This window comes from Drosophila sechellia, chromosome X (genome assembly GCF_004382195.2).
Source record: "Drosophila sechellia strain sech25 chromosome X, ASM438219v1, whole genome shotgun sequence".
In the NCBI taxonomy this organism is placed as follows: domain Eukaryota; kingdom Metazoa; phylum Arthropoda; class Insecta; order Diptera; family Drosophilidae; genus Drosophila; species Drosophila sechellia.
The window spans coordinates 16,231,733-16,246,049 of record NC_045954.1 but is presented as its reverse complement, the minus strand read 5'-3'; the positions used below and the strand labels follow the sequence as shown (position 1 = coordinate 16,246,049).

Sequence of the window (14,317 nt, the reverse complement as noted above, 5' to 3'; positions counted from 1 at the left end):
ATGTACATACATATATCGAGGCGGTTAATGAGTGGTTTTGTTCAGATTCCACGTTTACGCTAAACCAATTGGACTGTTGATTTAGTTCTGAAAACAATGTGGCGGTGGCTTTAATTAGTCATTTTCTTGATTTTTAAGATGTTTAAGTTATGCTCTTAACATATTGACCACCAAAATGCATTTTGTTATTATTGTTCTGTTTTCATTTTTAGTGCGGATACAATGTTTCAAATTTCATTATCTCATTAATGACGAAAATAAAAGCGAAATAAATTCGTGCTTATGTGGAGTATTTATCGACCTATAAAAAAAAGGATTAGCAAGAGTTCAAAATGTGGGCTTTTATAACAAAAAGGCTTTGAAGAACCGAAAAAGTTGCCACAAAGTCGATTTAATTTTTATCCTTTAAGTGATTTCTTGATGTTAAATTTCAAGATGTTAAAGAATTAATATTAGACTGGCAAAAAAATATTTAAATTTTAAATTGCTTATAAGCAGAAGTATTGCTTCTGCAATTAAACGTATTTTTATACACCTAAAAAACGATGTAATCCGTCTATATTTGCTCAGATATCAATAGGGCGATGAAGGAGAAAAGCGGACACCAATTCACCACCTCGGATATATGTAAGCGTGTGTATCGCTAGTACCTATGTCCTTAGCCAGGATTGCGTAAGTGCCCAAACAATGAAGGAGGCCAGTGTGCATGGCAACAATGAGAACTTGCTTCTGTACAATACAAATACTGTGCCCGGTACTCGCACTCGCACTCCATTCTATCTTCAGTTTCCGAGTGGGCCAACCGACCATCGATGCCATCCTATTCCTGCTTGGAGGGACTATGGCCCGGGGAACCAGTAAACAGATGGCGCTTGTTCTCTATCTTCGACATTGTGCTCGTCATTAGGGGCTGCTCCTTCGGCTTGATTAAGGGATGGCGGGCGCGGAGGATTGGGATTTCTATTTGGAATTATGACAGCATAATAATAATGGCAACTAGGGGTTAGGGGTTAGGGGTTAGGGTATTTCGTCTCGCTCCTGACGATGCGATGATTGCACAATATTTATTTACAGAAATTATTATCATTTATGAGAAGGCCGTACGTCTGGCGATGCATTGTCTGGGCGCTCCGGTTCATCGGTCTTCATTTTTTTAGGAGGAACTGCTTCACTTCACTTCACTTTACTTAGCTCTTCACTTTTCATCTAATGTTTTTGGGAATCGAGACAGTTGCTTCCTTGATTGAACCGCAGCCTGTCTATCTGCCAATTGTTTGCTAAACAGGATACACGCTATATTCAAACAACAAAAGAAACGGAGCACAAACAGAAGGCACATATCATCGCGGTATGATGAGTAAATTTTAAAAGTTGAGTCTCGATTTCAACGATTACGTATTTTACAGTTGTTTTTGAATGTTTTTCATACATTGAAAAGTACTCTTGTAAACGGTAAATATCATATCTTAGTATCTTCCTAACTGTTGAGTATCATCTTAATACAAGATATTCAGTAGCAAATTCCCCCAGTTTTAGACTGTATGAGATCAGTAGCCTGAAGTCCCCTTGGAAAATCGCTACCCCAGGTTGCTCATTTGACACATTACCCTCCTCTGATGGGTCTCCATCATTATTTGGCGGTGACCTTTCCCGCCTTTTTGCAATGCCCTTGAGCCCACCCCACTTGCATTGCCAACCGATTATCAATTCATGACTGCGACGTTATTACTCGCATCTGGAAAAATGGAAAAACGCGACAGGGAGAGAAAGAGAGAGAGGGAGAGAGGGAGAGAGAGCGAGAAGTCAAAGCTGCAGTCTGTGGGCCAACCGATCTTAATTTAAAATAATGAAAAAGTTGAATGCTATGGGGCGACGGCGGTTAGGAATGTTATGTAAATTGAACTTGAAAATCGCTCGAAACAATGGAAAAGGTTTTGAATATTTCTCTCGCTTAATTAGTAAACGCAAGGAGGCGAACGCAAATAATTCTCCCTATAGAGCAGCGCAGTTACGTCTTAAAGCATTCAGACGTCGCTGGCACTGAGAAAAAATCCATTTCAGTGCATAAATTTATAAATAACATAAATAACAGCTGTTTCAAAATCAATGAATTCGTCCTTCTGTCAACAAATAAAACACCAAAGCGAACTCTTCAGTTCAAAAGAATTCAACATGAATAGCAATCAATTCTTTAAAGGGCAAATTGTTAGGACATATCCTTATAGATTTGTAGTCTCCAAAAGATCACTATTTGAACTTGATCATTTTGGTTTTGACTTAAGTTAACAATTTTATGGGATAGCACAATATTTTCGCACAGTGCACCGTGGAGGAGGTGACGTTGTCGGCGACGGTGAAGGTGGCGCATAAATTATTTAACAACTGGTTGGCTAGGCTGGTGTGTCGTGTGGTTTGGGCCAATCTGGCCCGCTGATCGGCCCTCCAATTGCGATTCCCGACTTTGACTTCGACTTCGACTCGGCCCTCGGTCCGTTCCGCATTGGCGACGCAACGTAGCCGAGTCGGGTTGCGTCGACTGGAGTGGAGTGGAGTGGAGTGGAGTAGAATGGAATGGAATGGAGTAGAGTAGAGTAGAGTGGAGTGGAGTGGAGTGGAGTCGAGAGCCCATATATCGAGATCAAGAGGGACTGGTTCTAAGCTCAGAATCGACCACCGAAAACAGCTGATATTCATTTTTGCGCATTCAAACAACCAATATCATGATGACAAGAAGTCCTTCAAAAGGTCAAGCTACTCCAATAGCACCTTCTCCTTCTCCTATAATCATTTCTACACCCTTTCTGAAGATTGTTAAATAGCAGCTTAAACTATTTATTTATGCCTAGTTATGAAACTATGGTCAACATGATATTTGGCTTAGAATTGATCTAGATTTATGCAAACTATTTGCAAGGATATTCAATGTTTATTGCTCAAATTCATTTAGATACAGTAGCATTCACTCTAAGCTTGATTTTCCAAGTATATTCATATGAAATGAAATAATTCAAAAGACGTCAACAAAGTATATGTCCCCAATGGAATTTTCCCTGTGTACATTCGTGTACATATGTACATATGTACATACATGTGGTATCGGCTGGCAGGGAGTACAGGTGTGAGTACTAATACGAACAGGTGCCTCAGGGAGCCGCGGTCACAGTCGCAGTATCGTCGTGAAAATTGCTCTGGGAGACCAAAAATTTGAATCGTCTCTATCTCCAGCATTGTTATGCAAATGATGTCGCTCGACACGCAAACGCCTTCGCCTTCGCCTTCGTTTTCGCCTTCGCCGTTGAGTTGGTAGTAGAAGTAGTATCTGTCGCGGACAGATACAGATCCCTTTGTTGTCTCTACCTGGGGCGATTGCATATTATCATATTATCATATTATGCGACAGGGCCGCGTCGTTGACGGTTGATGGTTAGTTGTTGGCTGGCTTTATGTTGCACTGGGCACCGCGAATGTCAACGCACAGCGACCTAGGCGAAATGCCTTCGCATGACAGCGCAACATTGCCACCACCACCGCATTCTTCAGAGCGAAGACTAAAGAGTTTGGAAACCACCTCGGGGTCTGGGGCTTCATCGCCGAGGTTCTCGGCTAACTACTTATCCACTTGGTAGCTTGGTTTTTGCAGAAAATGAAATACCTAAGGTCATATACCGCTCATATGTTGCATGTCCCAACTCCACGAACAGTGCGTACGCATACATATGTATATAAGAAGAATAATCGGTGGGTTCTAAACTGTCAAGAGATTTTAATGAAACAACGTAACAAAGGCTTCTCTTGAAATCGAATTTTGTAAACCAAATTCATTTGGTTTAGGATAGTGGCTAATGTGCATTTCACACGCACTTATTATGTGCAAAGTTTGTCAAACTGCAAATAGAAGCAGTTTTTTCCATCGGTGGGTGGTCTTCAATGTCTTTTAATAAGGTCGTGTTGTGTGCGAAAGTTCACTGCCAATAACTGCTGATAAGCACCGGTGTGACCGAGTTCGGCAACTATGCAACCGTGGTACCATGCACCGATAAAAATAAGCAAACTTATAAATGTACGAAACATTTTAGGATTTATATTATTTCCGATTTTTAACGACATATTTAAAAGGCCACATGATACTATTTATAATAAGCTGTTAAATGTATTTAGCACTATATTTTATAGCATGGCTCTTGAAGAACTTTTTTCCAGTGTATCTGCAGATGGGCCACCTATTGTGGGATCGGTGATCTATAGCATTCGATCCCGATTCCCCGGCTGCACTGCCATCCCCATCAGCATCACGTGAGACGATTCCCCGCACAAGAGGCTGTAATTAGCGGTCAGGGTCCTCTCGGCCATCGCATGACATTTGGGCACGATGAATGAAGCCAAATGAAAGAAAACCTAAAGCGCAGAAATTCGAAATACAGCAATGAAAAAAGAAAAGAAAAAAACACAGCCTGGTTGCTCAGGTGTTGCGTGTTCGTTAAGATGCACTCGCCGATAAGAGTCAACAAACAATTTTCGAATTGTAAACAATTTGCGATGGTGTGTCTAGGACGGGTCCATCCAACTTCCAACTTCCAGCTTGCAACTTGCACAGTCCTAGTCCCAGTTTCTAGATTCCAAATCGAGTTCTGGCCGAAGCTTAACCCTTTGCAATGGCAAATGCAGTTTGTGGCGAGTGTGAATTTGACTCCCAGCATGGTCGCTCTTGCGGCCCCATCACAGATCTGCTGATTCGTTAATTAACTTAAGTCGCTCCACCATGAAAACTGTCATGCCGAATAACCAACAACACAGCACTGAGCCAACAAATCGATTTATTTTCACATTGCAGGATATCGTGGGTCTGCTGTTAATAGTTGAGTTCCAAATGCAGTTCCTAGCGTGTTTATTTACAAGTCAAATTACTTGCTTAACTACTCAGTGCAATGAAACTTTATCAAATAGCTGCAATTCGGTAACCTAATATCATAAACAATTAAATCTATATCAAATTAAGTTAGTTTCAACCAATTTATTTATCCAGTTTCCGGTCATATTTCACTTATATTCGAGATGCAAATTAATTTCGTTGTTTTAACTCAGAACTCAGAGGTCAAATGAGGTGTTTAGGTAGCAGAGTGAACCGTTTGGAACAGACTCGTTCCGCCCTTCATGAAAGTAGACCTTGGGGCAGGGAATGGAAATGGAAGTAGAAGTAGAAATGGAAATGGGAAATGAGCCTGAGAACAAGACGCCGAACTATGAACCACCAAACTAACAGACTACCAAACATTCAAACTCCAAAACATCCAAAACTCCGAGACTCTGAGCGAAACGAAATGGAAAGGCGTATTGTTCAAGTCCGGGCGATTTTCAACAGCGTTAATTTTTGACATGAAGATAAATGTGTGCTCGGTGGCCTGACTCCCCGCACCGCCTTCTCATCGTTCTAATGTGGGGGTACCACCATATACCATGCCACAAACATATAGCCAAGCATATATAGCCATTGCTATAGCCCTCCCCCGTCCGTCTCGAGCCAAGTCGATCGGGCTCGAGTTCGAGCCCTGGTGAATGTGGCCACGGCAAATGATCAAAGTCAATGCCGAAATCCAAGTCAAGAGGCAAAAGAGCGCTCGGCGATCGAAGGAGAATTGACCGCAATTATGCGATAAAGATAAAACAATGTGGTGTCATCTTTATGGTTCTTTTTCGACGATTCTCCGGTGCGGGAGTGAGCGGGATGGCATCAAGGTGATAATCTATAATTGCCCTTGCTACAACAATTGTTCCTTTAATTCCACCGCCGGCGACGAAAACTAAAAAAAAAAAAAGAACACAAAGACAATCTGTCCCAGTGTCGCGGCAGGAAGGCTGGGAAGGATGGGTTCGGATAAAGGACAGGGTCCACCACCAATACCAATACCAATACCAATACCTTGTATATATAGCATACTGGGCACAGAAAGTCGGATCCCAACACAGACATTTGGTAACACGTGAAACGAATGCGTTGACAGCTTGAGAGTGTCTCCGTGTGTGCCTGCGGTGAAAAAGTGATTAGGGATCAAAATATCGTTTATAACTCGTAATGACCATGACAAATATTGCATTCATTGAGCTTCGCTTTAGAAGTCCGCCTTGCGGATCCTTGACAGTGATGCCAAATTGGCTATATTCCAAATATATGTGATATATATGTATGCTAGATGTATTTTCAGTCTCATTTATATTTTCCAAACAGGGATTTTCTATGTTCTAAGGAAACCAATGAAAAACTACTTTAAATACGTACATAAATTAATATAAAACTATTTTGGCAACATAAATTAACTCCCTACTGGATAAGTTTAGTTTTTGGCAACGGTATAGCCTGTTATTTATAATTCGTACATATATGTAATTTAGGTATTTACTACTTTTTACTGCCAAATTTGGCTAGTCATTTAGCTTCTTTTTTTTGTAATTAAAGTGACCAACACTGTTTCGCTGTGCGGTCAAAAGTTGCGGTTGGGCAAGGGCAAGTCTGGTCAGTCAGCCCAACTGACCCTCAAGGACCGAGAAATTGAGGAAAGTCGGTTGTGGAGGGAAAGTGGTGGCCCATATGGCACGGATCGCGAACGAGGGTTAATTCGTAATATTCGTAGTAATAGCGTCATGTGATGTGTGACACACCCGAACCGCTAATGAAGGTTTTTGGCTGCGTTTCGTGTAGTGATCCCTTGGTAGATCCAAGATCCAAGGACAAAGAGATACGAAAAGGGGCCTGCGACCGTTAAGTCGCGACTAATGGGTAATCGTTTAATCGCTTATCAAAATTGCGCCCATCGCCTTGACTATATCGGTTCCACATTAAGCACAATTAGTGTGGCCGTGCCGTCAATTAATTTATCTTCTGTTAATTATACTCGTTATTTGTAAAAACATAAGGGTATATTGCACTTTTGGGGTAGTATAGGAAATTCAAAAGCGAATATCGTTTGAACATGCAAGCTCTCTATAACTCTCTACATTGCTGTTTTTAGAGAATTTTGATGCAAAGCTTAGATTTCTGACAAACATATTTTTAAAGCTAATGGGTATGCCATATTCGTGTCATCTAATTCACAGTTCATTGCAAAGCCTATACTTTGGCACTTTTTAATGCTATCATCTGCAATTAAGTTTCAAATGCACTGTACAAAAAGTGCATTTACTTTGAAAGGAAAAAAAATAAATACCACGGATTTAAAGTATCTTTAACCCAAATAGTAACAATATTGATTGTTTGTCATATATCAACATTGATTTAAGTATTTATTTTTATTTTTTGGAGTTCATAGTAATTTAGGTTTAAGTCTACGTTTCACTGTGTAATTTAGAACGCACCGAACAGCTTCAACTAAAGCATGCCCAATCAACATTCTCGTAAATTTGCCAATTGTCCAGATACTTAACGCTATCGAGTCCAGAGATACGAACGCAACTTAACTGAAAAGCAATTACGTTAGATGGAAATGGAAAAGAAGTGCCAGAGTTGGGGAGCAATACAGTTTGGAGTGGGTTAACTGAAGACGGGACAAGAGTCAACCATTTCTTGATTTATTTGTATTTATGTTCCGATTTTTTAGCGTTGTCACCTCGGTGAATTGCGCACTTGACTGTCCGACCTGAGAAAAGGTGATGGGTAAAATCGGAGGGTAAGGAGCTTAAAAGGACACACAGATAAAATAAAAGGATGCGCCACCGAGGCTGGCAAAACAATGAGATTGCCGAATTTCAAAGAATGCCCATTGCCCTGCGTAAACGTTTTACGGTTCTAATCCCCCTTTGTGTGAAGGTAGACATATGTGCGAGATCGGTTTTTATTTTTCTTATTTTTTTTTTTCTTTTTTGAGGACCTGCAGCACAGCACACACCCCCCGTTTTCGAAACCAATTCTGATCCCTCGGTCTTCAGATGACAGCAAGGTGCGGGATTTTTGTCATTTGTCGCTGGCCCTAAGTCAATCCTCAGCCACTTGACTCGAAATGCCATTACCGCACACTCCCTCCACTGCTCACCCTCGCCTCATCCGATCTCATCGCACATTTGTGCCCAGTTTATTGGGATTTGGCTTGGTCGGTCGCAACGGAACGCAGATGCAATCGAAGCTGGTCCAGACGGAAATTCGAATCGCCGCGGGTCATCAGCTGAACGTCCAGTTCCTCCAAGTCCCAGCCTGATCCTCCCCCAAAAAGCAGCGAACCATGCCCTCTCCCTCGCGATTATTTTGCCGATAAAAGCATTCGAAGCTGGCCGATCGATTGTGCCCTAAGTATATTGCACCTGGCCAAGTCCCCCTCGGATGCTCCACCTGTGTAGCCACCCACTGCAGATACTCTCAAGCTCCTTTGCCATTCTTGCGTTACATATGATACATTACAGGACGTCATATTTAAACTATTGTACGGCAAAGCTATCGATAGCATTATTGATTCAATCGATTGTAGAATTTTGCCAATATTGATCATTAAAGCAAAGTAGAGCAATACGCTGTACTATACTTTGGTTTGAAGGGAAAGTAATCTTTTAACAAGTATAACAAGTAAAAAGAATCGCCTATCCTTGAAAGCATCACATCCCGTCACCTTGTGAAATCTCCATTAACACACCGATGTGCACATCAGCTAAAACCCCAGCTTGGGGCCTCAACTAAGTCATTGCGGATCGTGAGAACTTGGCTTAATTGATTTCTACAGGCTTGGCCGATGTACACCATCAGTGGTCGCAAGACTGAGTATTGAGTATTGAGAGTGCCACATATGGGGCAGCATTGGATTGCACAAGTTCAAATGCCACGCATGACCGTCACAAATCTGAAGTAATCTCCGCTGAGATTTTTTCACAATGCAAATGGGAATTTCAAGAGTTGCTTAAAGAATTCTGTATCAATTCTGAGAGAAAATAAAAAAAGTGTTAAGGCGGGACTTTTGTTACAAAAAGAAACTGTGGAGTGGGGCTAAACCGACACCCTAGTCCAAATTCTACGCTATAAATTCACGCTTAAGGAAAACAAAATTATACAAGGAATACTAATCGTTTAATTTAATTTAATTTCTCTCCAATACCTTAAGTTTGTAATTATTTCTCCGAGTGCTTTAAAACTTTTTGGAGCTGCCTAGAACGAGTCTATATATATGGGTATCTGTGTTATCTGCAGGAAAAGAGCTACGTTTTTGGCCCGCGGCATGTTCATGCTATTTTTTTTATTATTCGTCCTCCCTAAGTGATCGATCGAAATTAAATAAGAAAAGGCAGGAGGAAAATGCCCAGCCGCTGCGCTCTGGTCCCACAAAAAGTGGCTTGTGGAGTTGCAAGAGCGATGGTTAATGTGCGTTTAGATACCGAGACATGTAATTTCCCAGCTTTACCTTTAACTTCAGCTTTAGCCCTTTTTTCGCAGTCGAGTTCACTGGAGGAGGAGCATTTCTGGCTTTGCCAGACACTTGACACAATATAGGACCGAGGATTATCTCAGCATCGACAGTTGGCAATTGAAAGCTGAGGATGCTGTGCGACCTACATTTAGAAAAATATATTTTTTCTAGCCAATTCTAATTCAATTAAAAATAAAAAGAATACATTTAAGTGAAAACAGATTCTTTTTTCTTAGTTATCATTATTTGAAAAAATAGTCTATATGCATATTAGATCTAGCAGCAAAAGATCACTTTCATTAAAAAATATTTAGTTTTATACTAAATTTTAAATAGTTATGTTGAACATATTTTATTTGTACCATAAACAGGAAATTCACTGACGCAGCTGCACTGTGCTTTAATTTAATAGAGCTAATGAAATACAACATTCCTAATTAGAAACGACCTTGGGATTACCTGAGATTAGCGTTAATGCTCGATAAAAACGCAATGATGGACCCAAATCGGCTACCCTAGCCTCTGGGCAGTGGCCACCGAAATTCGATAGGGGATGGGTGGGAGGTGGGTGGCCATCTAGGTGTTGGGTGGCGCACTGCTTAGCCGACGGCGGAAGGCGAAAGATGCCCCTTGTGCGACAGAGAGAGCGATAGACTTTCTCTCTTTGCCATGCGCAACCATCCATTCTGCTTTCGACCAATAAAGCGGGGAGTAGGAGCACCTGGTCCAAAGAGCGACGGACAGAGAGAGCGAGAGAGAGAGAACGCGAGCGGGAGCGGGAGTGCGAGTGAGAGAGAGAGAGAGAGCGACAGCGAGCGAGAGACATCGAGAAAGAGAGAGGGAAGGTCCTGGCGACACATTTTCATGTGTCACACGGAGTCCTGTGGAACCAGCCGAACCAACCCCACCCTCCCTCGAGATCACCGCACTCTGTCGGACTTTGGATTCGGATTGGGTGCTTGTGCGGGGGAAAGGGAGCGCTCTATGGACGTGGGGCAGGTCCTTTTTGGTTAAGGATATTTGAACACCCCCCCACCCACCACAAACACAAACACACTGATATATATTCCCTGCAACTGTGCGTGTGTGAGTGAGTGCCTATCTTGTGGGCACAGCTCCATCCATGTGCACCTTCTACATGGGGATACACACTCACGTATTTACTTTCGCATCCAATAAACAAAATGTGTCTACAAATCCAAGAACACGTATATATGGGTATATACATATATCTTTATATATTTGTGTGTACAGAGGGGTATAAATTTATCCCATTTGTATGCAATTGACATTTGGTTTCTGCATTCAATTCCCCAAATGGGGCTCCCTCGAGTTTCGCAAAGGATTGCAGTTAAGAGCTTTAAGGCGTATAACAAGGTTTTTCGCCAATTTGCAGCCTTACATAAATTAGCATTGCTGTGTAATTTCCCATCCTTTTAAATTCCGCATGCAAGATAAATGTTCATCTGAAGCAAGGCATTTAAGCTATTTAAGTTAGAAATTGAACCGAAGACAGTAAAAAAAAGCTTGAAATTACTTTCCTTAAAATCTTAAAACGGGAATTAATCGTCTTTTTGTTGGGAAATTTTATAAAGCAAAGGAAAATCTGTTTAACTGCCAGCTTTGTTGTTATTTGCATGCAATAATCTAGTTATTTGGGCCATTTTGTTATCATTATGTTGGCAAGAAAGTATTGCAAATGACTTAACAGAACGTCACACTAAGTCCTAATAGAAATGTGCTGTATAAATTATACGATTTACTATCTCGACTTTTCAAAATGTAGCAGGAAATATATATATTATATTTAGCAATAGTATAACAATAATTTTTAAAGTCTTAAAAAATCTGTAAAAACAGTACATCTTCATCTATTCTTCATCTTATATTTTAAAAAAAGAATCAAGAATAATCAAAACTTAAAACTTTAAAATTTTTAATCATTTAAATGGGGCCGGGCATCAAACAAAAGAAATTGAACAGATTATCGTACGTTAATGTATTTTAGCACATGAATTGTGTTTTCGTGATGTGATTTTTGTATCTAAACCACTAAAAGAAGTCTCAGAACAACCATTTCGCACGGAAAACTGCCAATTGCCCATTAATAATTTGAACTGATAAATAATTGTACCCAAATGATAGGGAAGCACACAAAAATATTATAGCCATATCGCAGGACTCTCTCTTAGCGCGCAAAAGAGCTGCCCAAATACTCTCTTCGCTCTCTTGCCGCTCTTAAGGTGCGAGCACTGCTTTCGACTGCTTGCATTTTGGACCTCTCCGCACGAGTGCGAGTGAGCCGGCGATACAAGCGAATGGACAGCGCGTTAGAGTGTGTGAGGTGCTTTGTGTGTGTGCTCCTGTGCGCTGGTGTGCGAGTGTCCAGAGAATTCACATGTAAATAGAGGCGTTGCGTGTGTGTGCGTGCTTTGTTTGGCTCCCAGATTCGTTCGTTGCTCTCGCTGTTGTTGTTGTTTTTGTTTTTTTCTTGTACTTTTTTTTGAGCAGAGCGCCAAGCGGCAAAAGCAGCAAAAGCGGCGGCGACGTGATTTCAAACAGTGAAGTCGACTTGCCGCTGCCGCATCGCATCGCACCGCACATTTACCGCAATCGGTAATCGGGAATCGGTTGGGAAAAGAATCGAATCGGAATTGTAGACCAGCGTTCGCAATAACAAAAAGAAACCTTGTCGCCGTTTTTTAAACAACCTAAAAAATGTTAAATAAAAAGTAAAAATAAATTTAAAAAAAATCTAAAAAACCGTTTGTGTTTTGCCGTCGCTAAAACCGTTAGTTTATACATTTTAAGTTTCGTACTTTTTTTTTATTGTTTTCACAACTGTTTTTACTGTGCTACCCATAAAAAAAAAAACGAAAACCAAACAAATAACAAAAAAACAACTAAAAAAGGATTCAAGTGAATTGGTATTGGTATTGGTGCTCCGCCCCTCGCAGGACATTCGTGAGTGTGGGTGTGAGAAAAAAATGAAGAGAGAAGTAGGAGGAGTGGGTGGGCGGGGGGTGTTCGGTTTGTCTTCCAGGATAACAGCGAATGTCCTGCTTCGTGTGCCTCCTATTTATTTACATTTTTATACCTCGGCTCCCAGCTGCTTCTTCTTCCCCTTGCATTCCAATTGCCGAGTCGCGCCATCTCTGTCGCACCCACGCCCAAGTGTCGCACGTCGCCCGTCGTCGTTTGTCGTTTGTCGCTTGTCGTTTTGTCGCTTGTCGTTGCGTCTTTTGGATTGGCTTCCTTGCTTTTTGCACACACACAAAGTGCGTTGCGCCTTCGTTTTTTACACCCACCCACGCCCACTGCTTGGATTGGATTACATATACACATGCACGCGCTCCTTTTTCTCTTTGATATATTTTTTCTGACTTTTTTTTTCTTCTTTTGCCTTCCTTCGTTTGGGGACATACCCAGCATCTCTGCCGGCAGCGCTGTCGGCGTCGGCGTCGACAATTCGTTTTTTGTGACTCGTTTTTTTGCGTGTGCGTGTATGCGAGTGTGTGTGTTCGTGTGTGTGTGAGTGCGAGAGTGCGTAAGTGTATGTGTGTGCTCGCTAATATTGTCGTCGAGTGTCATTGGTCGAAAGGCAAACGAATGGGAGGCGGGTGGTGCAGTGCGGCGGGGGGGTCTTTTATTAGAACGAGAGAGAGTGGGCAAAAGGGGGCGTGGTGGTGGGCGATTGTAGCCGAATGGGTTTTTGATTGTGTGTCGTCGTGCGCGGGTGTCTCTGTGTGTGTGGGTGTCCCTCTATCTGTATAACTGTATGTGTGTGTGACTCGGTGTGTATGTGTGTTGCGTTGCTGGTTTGTTTGTGTCGCAGGGCGTGGGCAAGCGAGAAAGCAACAACTGCATGTGCATTGGAGCCCGCGAGTGCGAGCGAGAGCGAGTGAGCGACCGATTGGCAATAGCGAGAGTGCAAAGTGCATAAAAGTTTTTGGCCAGCGAAAAATGGCGACACATCGGGTGGGTCGCAAACGGGCAAGAAGAAGCAGCAGTAGCAGCAAAAAGTGACGCAACGTGACTTCGCCGTCCAAAAAAGCAAGCAGCGTTCTCGTTCGTTTGTCGCGCGATTTTATAACCGTTTTCAAAAGCGGCGGCACTGCGAATTCCGCCTGTCGTCCGTCCTCTTCGCACGGAAAAATGTTGAAAGAGACACCCCGAAAAAAAAAAATTCAAAGCTAAATAAGAATCATATATAATATAGCACACCAAAATATACCCAAAAGAACTTTAGTACAAAATGACAAACACTTCAATGTGAAAAAACGAAACCAATACCAAAATTCAGTGCCGGAATAAAACGTAATATGCCATATATATGTATGTATTTTAGCCCAGTTAAATGATTTGGTCAACAAGAACTGCAGCAACGAAAAGGAAGAAGAAGACCTATTCTAAATAACCAGCAAATGAAGAAAAACGAAATTCATATTAGAAACAAAAAAGCAAGCAAATCTAACAACATACAAGGCGGAGAGCATTTCGAGAACAACAAATAAATCTCGTGCACACGCACGTGGGCTTGCATGTGTGCGAGTATGCAAGTGTGTGTGTGTGAGTGTGTGTGTGTGTGTGAGAGCAACTAAAACAGCATCAACAACTACAAGCTGAGCAAAAAGCAACTGCAGCCACAAACGCACCGACACCAAACGCACACTAACGCCGAATCTAAAGGTGAGTAAGTCCAAAGAAATTCGAAAATATCCCAAAGATATTACTTCTGTATCCTTAATTATCAGCGAAATAATCTTAAAATATCATCTAAAGAACATAGCTCATATTAATTGGAAGTACTTAAGTGATAAGCCCTTTATTTTCTTTTTTTCTACGATTTCGAAAATATTAGTGTATTCATGCTATTTTTTCATAAAAGAATAGCCAATTTAGATTACTTTAATTTTTTTGGTGACAGATACAATCTTATG

General features: G+C 41.5%; 1 protein-coding gene and 1 long non-coding RNA gene across 5 annotated transcripts in view; one reads left to right on the top strand and one right to left on the bottom strand.

Annotated features, from left to right (window-relative positions):
* Nucleotides 1-14,317, bottom strand: part of LOC116802233 — a 75,213-nt gene that overhangs the window by 23,991 nt on the left and 36,905 nt on the right. The window lies entirely within an intron of this gene.
* Nucleotides 11,926-14,317, top strand: part of LOC6620222 — a 30,029-nt gene continuing 27,637 nt past the window's right edge. Inside the window, exons 1-2 of one of the 4 annotated variants that reach the window (XM_032726033.1) lie at nucleotides 11,926-12,109; nucleotides 13,726-14,066. The gene's annotated coding sequence lies outside the window, so the exon portion shown is untranslated. Of the gene's footprint in view, nucleotides 12,169-13,139; nucleotides 14,067-14,317 lie in introns of those variants that run through there. The other 3 variants (XM_032726032.1, XM_032726035.1, XM_032726034.1) reach the window with 3 other exon arrangements.